The sequence below is a fragment of the Loxodonta africana genome, chromosome 9 (assembly GCF_030014295.1).
Source record: "Loxodonta africana isolate mLoxAfr1 chromosome 9, mLoxAfr1.hap2, whole genome shotgun sequence".
In the NCBI taxonomy this organism is placed as follows: domain Eukaryota; kingdom Metazoa; phylum Chordata; class Mammalia; order Proboscidea; family Elephantidae; genus Loxodonta; species Loxodonta africana.
The window spans coordinates 15,245,787-15,254,835 of record NC_087350.1 but is presented as its reverse complement, the minus strand read 5'-3'; positions in this window follow the sequence as shown (position 1 = coordinate 15,254,835).

The window sequence follows — 9,049 nt, the reverse complement described above, 5'->3', positions numbered from 1 at the left end:
GGGCCATAGTGTTCAGGGTTCCACCAGGCTCTGCCAGACCAGTAAGTCTGGTGTTTTTTATGAATTTGAATTTTGTTCTACTTTTCTTTCTCACTTTGTCCAGGACCTTCTGTTGTGATCCCAATCAGAGCAGTGGCAGTGGTAGTCGGGCACCATCTAGTTCTTCTGGTCTCAGGCTACTGGAGGCTGTGGTTCATGTGGTCCATTAGTCCTTTGGACTAACTGTTTCCTTAGGCCTTTGATTTTCTTCACTCTTCTTTGCTCCAGATGGGAACAGACCAATAGCTGTATCTTAGATGGCCACTCATAAGCTTTTAAGAACTCGGTCACTACTTACCAAAGTAGGATGTAGAATATTTTCTTTATGGACTATGTTATGCTTATTGACCTAGATGTCCCCTGAGACTATGGTCATAAGCCCTCAAGCCCAGTGACTCTGTCCCTCAAGGTGCTTGGTTACAGCTAAGAAGTTTTCATGACTGTGCCCCCTGTGTGCTCTACCATATACATGGGTATCTTGCAGTGCATGCAAATACGTATGTAGAAATATCGTCTGCCAAACCTATATATGCTTGTGAGTGTACTCCCATACCCCATTCCACACCTGTCCAGCTTACACACCTACCTATGTCGTCACTCATAAATCATTGTTTGTATATGTATTAGGGTTTCATACCTCCCAGTGTCTTCCTTTGCCTTGGTCATGTTGTGCTTACATGCCCCTTATTGTACATTGCCTTTCCTTTCACCCAGGTTAAAATGTATCTACTATCTAGTTAGTGATTTTCCCTCACTCTGTCTTCCATCCCTGGTAGCCATCAAATAATGTTTCTTTCTGTGTGTAAACCTGTTCTTGGCTTTTTATAATAATGGTCTCATACAATATTTGTCCTTTTATGATTGACTTACCTCACTCAACATAATGTCCTCCAGGTTCATCCGTGCTGTGAGATGTTTCACGGATTCATTGTTATTCTTTAATGTTGCATAGAATTCCACTGTGTGAATGTACCATAGTTTGCTTACCCATTCATCTGCTGAGGGGCACTTAGGTTGTCTCCCCCTTTTTGCTGTTGGGAATAATGCTATGGTGAACATGTGTGTGCATATATCTATCTGTGTCAATGTCTGTTATTTCTATAGGATATATGCCTAGAACTGGGGCTGCTGTATCATATGGTATCTCTAACTTTTTAAGGAAGCACCTTACCGTTTTCCACAATGGTTACCATTTTATAATCCTGCCAGCAGTGTATAAGAGTTCCAATCTCCCCACATCCTTGCTAGCATTTGTTTTTTTTTTTTGATCATTGCCATTATTGCCGGGGTGATATATCTCATGGTTGTTTTGATTTGTATTTCTCTAACGGCTAATGATTGTGAGTATCTCTTCATGTATTTGTTGGCCACCTGAACATATTATTATTCTCGTTTCTGTTAACTCAAGCCCTCTGAGTCCTGGCTCAGATCTCTTTCAAAATATAGTATAGGCAAGACCCATGGTTTTCAACTGATATCAAAGTTAAGTCATAAAATAAACAGAGCTTGGTCTTAATTACTGGAATTTTGCCATTCTAATAACGAGAAATGGCTGAGAAGTTATAAAATTGGGCTGTCACAAAGGAAACCTCATTACCCATGTCACAAACCTAAAGGCACAGAGAAAAACCAAAAATTAGTATAACAGGATATATGTATTTTGAATACATATGATTTTTTTTTGTATGATTTGGATTGGGCAGCGTCAACCCAAATATCGGGAAAGGGAAAGCGCTCTGAAGGGAGGACAGTGAAATTGGGTTATATGTAGATCATTGTTACGTTAATTTCTCAGAAAATAACATCAGAACACCAGCAGGGTTTCAGGGTCCCTTGGTTACAGAAGCAGAATCACCAAGGACACACCATACATCCTAAAACACAGCCTCCAGTCAGACCCTAGAGTTCCTGCTTCTCAAAGCTGGCTGCACATAGACAATTTTCCAAAAGAATCCAATGCCTAAGGCCAAATGGTCTCTACTAAGTTGCTTACTAAGCTATTTGACCTGAAGATGACTCCAGGGAACCAGTTCCTTCAAGGTTCAAAAGGACACCTAATGATGGATGGCCTGGGTAGGTCACCCCAACTCCATGAACCCAGAAATCCAGATGCCAGGAGAATCAAAATTATTTTGTCAGCCAACAGAATGTCCCCCAATTGGGAGACTGTGGTTGGAAGAAATTGTGCCTCACAAGCCAATTCCTATTTGTTTAACTTATGTGTTCTGTTTCTTTATTGTTGCATAGTGAATCACCCCAAACCTTAAAGACAGAACACCAATCATACCATGCTATCATTATCTTTCATGGCTGTGGATACACTGGGCTCAGCTTGGTGGTTCTTGTACTTCTCACATGCGAATTCAGTTAGACAGTGGCTGGGGCTGAAATCTACTTGCATGTTGGGCAGTTGATGACAGCTGTTGTCTGGATCTGAGCTGGGACTCTTAGTGAAACACCTATATGTGACCTCTTTGGGTGGCCTGAGCTTCCTCCCAGCATGATGGCCAGGTTTCAAGAGTGAACATCCCAAGAAACAGGAAGTGGAAGTTGTTGGTTTCTTAGGGCCTGGGCCCAGAGCAATATTCTATTGGTCAAACAGTCACAGAGTTCAGATGTAGAGCCCTCCGATTTCTCAAACTCAGTATTGCCAGGAAGAAACTCTGGAATACATCTCCCTCCCCACCTCATCCTGCCCCAGGTCAAAAGCCCTTGACTCCACTTTTTTTCAGACCCCACATCCAATCCATTAGCAAGTCCTTTGGAATCAATCTCAAATTTATCCAGAATCCAACCCTTCTCCCCACCTCCCCAGCCAGCACTCTGGTTCAAGTCTCCATCTTCTTTTGCCTGGACTATTGCAATAGCCTTTTCTCTGGTCTCCCTGCCTCCATTTGAGTCTATTTCCATATTTATTTTAAAAATAGGAATTAGAGCAGATCACCATGCTCTCCCACTGCCTCAAACTGAGAGCCCACGGCTGCTTGGCCTTCCTGGTCCTGTGTGATCTGCCCTGTCACCTCTTGGCCTCACTTCCTATTCCTCACTGCTGCTCATCCCTCCCCAACCACACTGGTGGCAAGACCATTCTTGCCTAAGGGCATCTGTGTGTGCTGTTTGTTTCCTCTGCCTGGGACGCTCTTCCCAGGTAGCATGTGGCTTGATCCCTGACTTCATCCAGGCCTCTATTCAGATGTCCAGTGTATTAATTACCTACCTGCCATGTAACAGGTATCCCAAAACACAGCGGCTTAAAAAACAATAATCATTTACCGTTTCTCACAGTTTCAGTGAATCTGGAATTCAGGTAAAGCTGAATTCCACAGTGGTTCTTGCTTGGGGTCTCTTGAGATTGCAGTTAGATGTCAGCCAGGGCTGCAGTCCTCTGAAGACTTCCCTGCAGCTGGGGAGGTGGGGATGAGAGTGTGCACCCCAAGAGGGCTCACGCACATGGCTGGCAAGTTGGTGCCGGCTATTGGCTGGAGGCCTCAGTTCCTTCCCATGACGGCCTCTTCTCAGGGCTGCTTGAGTGAACTCATAACATGATGGCTGGCTTCCCCCAGAACAAGCTATTCAAAGGAACAAAGCTGAAGCCACAAAGCCTTCTGTGACCTAGCCTTTGAATCACATACCATCATATCTGCTGTATTTCTTTGGTTACCCAACCAGTCTGATTCACTGCTGGAGAAGACTATAGAAGGGCTACCTCTGTTTAAATAACATTAATTGGGGACTATTGGAGGCTGGCTGATTCCCCAGGCCTCCTCTAACCTCTAATCTGCATGACTCTTCTTCCTAGCACTTTTTGGCAGCTATAATTAGACACTGATTTGCCTCATTCTGTTAGGTCTCCCTAACAGGGGCAGGGACCTCACCTGTCTTCCCTATGATCCAACTCTGAGATGGGCACATGGCAGATGTTTAAGAAACATTTGTTGAATTAATTAATGAGTAAACCAGTGAATGAATGGATAAATCAATGAATTTGGGTCAAAGCCTGAATCCCTACCTTCCAGAAGACAGTGGCCCCTAGTTGTGGGAGAAGAATGTCCTTCACCTCTCCTTGATCTTATGGCCACTTCTCATGCCACTGCCCCTCTGTTGGTCAGCCCAGCCACATGGCCTGCCCTGACCTCCTGGGTGCCATGGTCCTCCTCCTCTGGCCTGTTTACCTGTTCCCCTTTGCTTGGAACACGTTTCTTCAGCAGATCCTAGTCAGCCTCAGCCTCAGCCTCAGTGGGAGCCCTCCCTGTCCCCGTGTCTTACATTGGCATCTTTCCTTGCTCTCCTGTCCCTCTGCCCAGTTGTCAACTTATGTGGGTATCCAGTAAGTGCCTACCATGTGCCTGGCCCAGTGGAGATGTGCTGGCACAGACAACGGCCAGTAAGGAAGCATACAGAGCCCAAGGGAAGTGAGGGATTCATCCTGCAAGGATCTTGGGAGCACTACAGACAAAGGGCACAACACAAACGGAGGTTCTGAGAATGGAGAGAGGCTGGCTGGCTTGGGCTGGGTTCTCTAGAGAAGCAAAACCAGTGAAGTCTCTAGATATACATAAAGGAAATGGCTCATGCAGTTGTAGACGATGGAAAGTCCCAAATCTATGGTTCAGGCTGGAGGCTTCTCCCAACTCACGTAGTTGCAGGGGCTTGCTAACCCAAGATCCAGACCACAGAGGCTAAGGAATCCCAAGATTATCTGGCAAGCTGTTGGCTCAAGTCCCAAGAACTGGAGGTCAGATGAACAGGAGCACCTGCAGGATCCAGAACAAGCAAAAGCCAGTGAACCTTGCCAGAAAGTCTGCCTATATTGGATGCACGCCACAACCCCAAGGAAACTCCCTTTCCACTGATTGGATACTCACAGCTGATCTCATCATGAAGGTGATCACATTATATCAGATCTCACCATGGAGGTAATTACATCATTCTGTGACTCTCAAAGTACATCATAACTACCAAATCACTGAGGATCATGACCCAGCCAAGCGGACACACAAACTGAACCATCACAGTCCACCCCCTATCAACTTGCCACCTGTACACATCTCCTTAAACCATACATAATCTCTGAATAAAGACAATTATAAAGTCATACTTGCACCTAACAATATACAACTAATACGTGTACAACTGAAAACACACTGGCTCTGTTTACATCTTACATTTTATAAGTAAAGAAAAAAACATTTATGCACACGTACAAGGCAAAAAAAACATAACAATTACAGTCCTCATTTCTGGTCAAGTGGTTTTAACTGGTATTTAGAACTGCCTTCTTCCACTACCCATTCTGTATTCCCTTTACCCTCGGCAAGCACCTCATCTGGTAGTGGTTCTCTGCCCGGTGGGGTGACACAAACCTTCATTCCTGAAGATGTCTGGGCCATTAGTAGTCATGTTAGAATCCAGTTGCCATAGTTTTCCACTAACTTCACGAGGCGTAGTAGTAATACTAAGAGATGCCCTAAGGGATCTCCTGTACCCCGTAATCCATGCTTCAGCGATCAAACCAAATAAACTATTAGATCATTTCCTAAGCTGTAGGGCTGAAGCATCTGTGCTTAGTGGGCCCCTATCAATAAACTCAGACTGATCTATCTTTATGTTCCTTGCACCATTATCCTATACCCTTACTAGCCATTCCCACACATATTCCCCAGATTTCTGTTCTGTACATATTAGAAAAGTCAAGCAGTTCTTTTAGAGCATAGCATACCTCCTCCTGAGTCACAGATTGTACTTCACCTTTTGGGGCTCTGTCATGGATTCAATTGCATCCCCCCAAAATATCTATCAACTTGGCTAGGTCATGATTCCTTTGTATGATTGTCTACCATTTTATCTTCTGATGTGATTTCCCTATATGCTGTAAATCCTATCACTGTGACGTAATAAGGTGGATTAGCAGCAGTTACATTGATGAACTCTACAAGAGTAGGTAGTGTCTTAAGCCAATCTCTTCTGAGATATAAAAGAGAGAAGCGAGCAGAGATACATGGGGATCTCATACCACTAAGAAAGCAGCATTGGGAGTAGAGCGCATCCTTTGGACCTGGGGTTCCTGCGCTGAGCTGCCCCCAGACCAGGGGAAGACTGATGCATCACAAGGACCTTCCTCCAGAGCTGACAGAGAGAAAAAGCCTTCCCCTGGAGCTGACATCCTGAATTTGGACAGCCTACTCGACAATGAGAGAATAAACTTCTCTTTGTTAAAGCCACCCACTTGTGGTACTTCTGTTATAGCAGTACTAGATGACTAAGACAGGCTCCCTGGGACTTAAGTCCAGTTATAGTCTAAAAAACCCATTGCCGTCAAGTAGATTCCGACTCATAGTGACAGAGTAGAATTGCCCTACAGAATTTCCAAGGAGTGGCTGGTGGATTTGAACTGCTAAGCTTCTGGTTAGCAGCTGAGCTCTTAACCACGGCACCACCAGGGGTCCAGTTATAGGTCTGGAAGCCAAAATCGGTAGTGGGATGTGTTTTGAGAACATTCAGCAAGGTCTTGTAAAGCACCTGCCTCAGATGATGCCGCAGGCAATGACTCAGACAAAGGCTCTTCAAACACAGCTGAGTTAATCTCATCAGATGGGGGTAGAGGTGTTAATGGTTTTACTGGAAAACGAGGCATAGCAGACAAAGATGGAGTGATTTCTTCAGATGGGACTGAGAGGACTGGTTCTGTTGGCAAGAGTGATTCAAAAGAATTTAGGGGCTCAGTGTCCCTACCTTCTTGATTATCTGCCCATATGTTCCCACCCCAAATTTCAGGATCCCATTTCTTCCCAATCGATGCCCTCACTTTAACTTCAGACTCCACTCAAGGTTGGGAATTGAGTTGGTGTTGTAATTCAGCTACTGTTATGATAAGACTCTGGGTGTGGTTTTTGGTAATATCAACTCTGTTACTACAAGAAATAATGCCTTCTTTCAACTCACAAGTGGTGACTTTTAGATCATGTATGCAGCACGTGAGCTTTGACTCTGAAGCCCCGAGCTTATCTCTTTCTTTCACCACTTTGTCTAGTAAAAGTTGTAACAACCAACCAGCTTTCTTATACTTCTCATTCTGACAAAACTGTACAAAGGTATCAAACATGCAATCACCCAGAGCCTCGTTTCTCACCAACACCTGATCTATTGGTGGTGATCTTTTGTGTATTTCTATTGCCACCTCATGCCATGGATTAGCAGTGCCCTCTTTACTACTAGAAGCAGAGTCATCAACATCTTTAAGACTAACCAGACTTGGGAAACAATTTAGAAAACTCATCCTAACAATTTTGTTTCTGTAAAACCACTCCTAGTACCAAATGTCTTAGGTTGGGCTCTCTAGAGAAGCAAGGCTAGTGAAGCAACTCTCTCTCTGTATATCTATATCTATATATGGAAGCCCTGCTGGTGCTGGTGTAGCGGTTAAGTGCTACAGCTGCAAACCAAAACGTCGGCAGTTCAAATATATATATATATACACACACACATAGCGAGAAAGAGATCAAGGAAATGGCTCACACAGCTGTAGAGGCTGAAAAGTTCCAAATCCTTGAGTCAGGCTGGAGGCTGACTCATGTAGCTGCAGGGGCTGGCAAATGAATCCCAAGATGGGCAGGCAAGCTGCTAGCTTAAGTCCCAAGAACTGGAGGTCAGATGAACAGGAGCCACCTGCAGGATCCAGAGCAAGCAAAAGTCAGCGAGCCTTGCCAGAAAGTCCACCTGTATCAGATGCAGGCCACACCCCCAAGGAAACTCCCTTTCCACTGATTGGCTGCTCACAGCAGATCCCATCATGGAGGTGATCACATTATATCAGATCTCATCATGGAAGTGATTACACCATTATATGAGTGCCAAAATATAACTGCCAAACAACTGAGATCCATGGCTAGCCATGCTGACACACAACCTTAACCATAACGTTGGCTGAAAGAATAGAAAGGCTCTGTGCAGAGGAGGGGCTGCAACTGAGGGCCCACAGGCCTCTCTAGGTGCCGTGTAGGGCATGGCTGCAGGGGCAAGGGATGAGGCAGGGAGGCCAGCATGGAGGGACTCCTACTGTCCAGGTGAGAGTTGATGGGGGCTTATGCCAGGGTAGTGGTTGCAGAGGTGGCAGAAAGGAATGGATTGTGGGATGTGTTTGGAAAGTGGAGCCAGCAGGTAGGGAAGGAATATGAGCTGAGCCCTGTCACAGTGGTGTCAGGGCAGAGGCAGGTAAGTGCCGACTGCTCAGAGTCCTTAGGTATCAAGTCACTTCCTATGATGATCCCAAAATGGCTTCTCACTTTCCCTGATGATTTGCTGTGCTGTGGTCAAACAGCCTGGGAGGGTTATGTGCAGGGCCCTAGGGGCTGGGAGCTAGGTAAGCTAGTGGTCTGTGCGGGTCTCCCTCTGTAAAATGGGGGCGATGGTCTCTACCTCACAGAGTTGTCATGAGGGTATAGCTTCCAGGATCCAGGATTTGGAGCAGCAGGTCAGAGGGCCATTAGCCTCAAGCCAGTCCAGGCCAGGGTTGACTCCAGTGGGCACAGGTGCAGCCCCCCTTTGGTAAAGACCTAATGTGCACCCCAGCAGGGCCAGGGCTCATTCATCTAGTCAGGCTTTAAAAATGTATTTATTGAGCACCTGTTCTATGCCCGGCCCTGTGACCAAGGCTGACATGGCCCCTGTCTTTGGACCTACATAGTGGGGGAGACAGATAGCAATAAGTGGTGTGAAGAAAATGAGATAGGGTGTTTTCCCACCAAAGGTTGCATTGAGATTCTGGACTTGTGCCAGTGAAGTTATGAACTGCTCTCTTATTATGAATAGAATTGAGCAGTTCATCTGGTCAGAGAATCTTTTGCCCATTTATCTATGAGGTGTTATTTTTTTCTTAATGATTTCTAGGAACTCTTTATTAATTAGGGTGATGAGCCCTTGGTAAGATGAGTTGTCACTATTTCCCCCAGCTTCTCATTTGCTGTGTGACTTTGCTGATTGGAGGGGACCTGTGCCCAGAGGCCTGAAAACA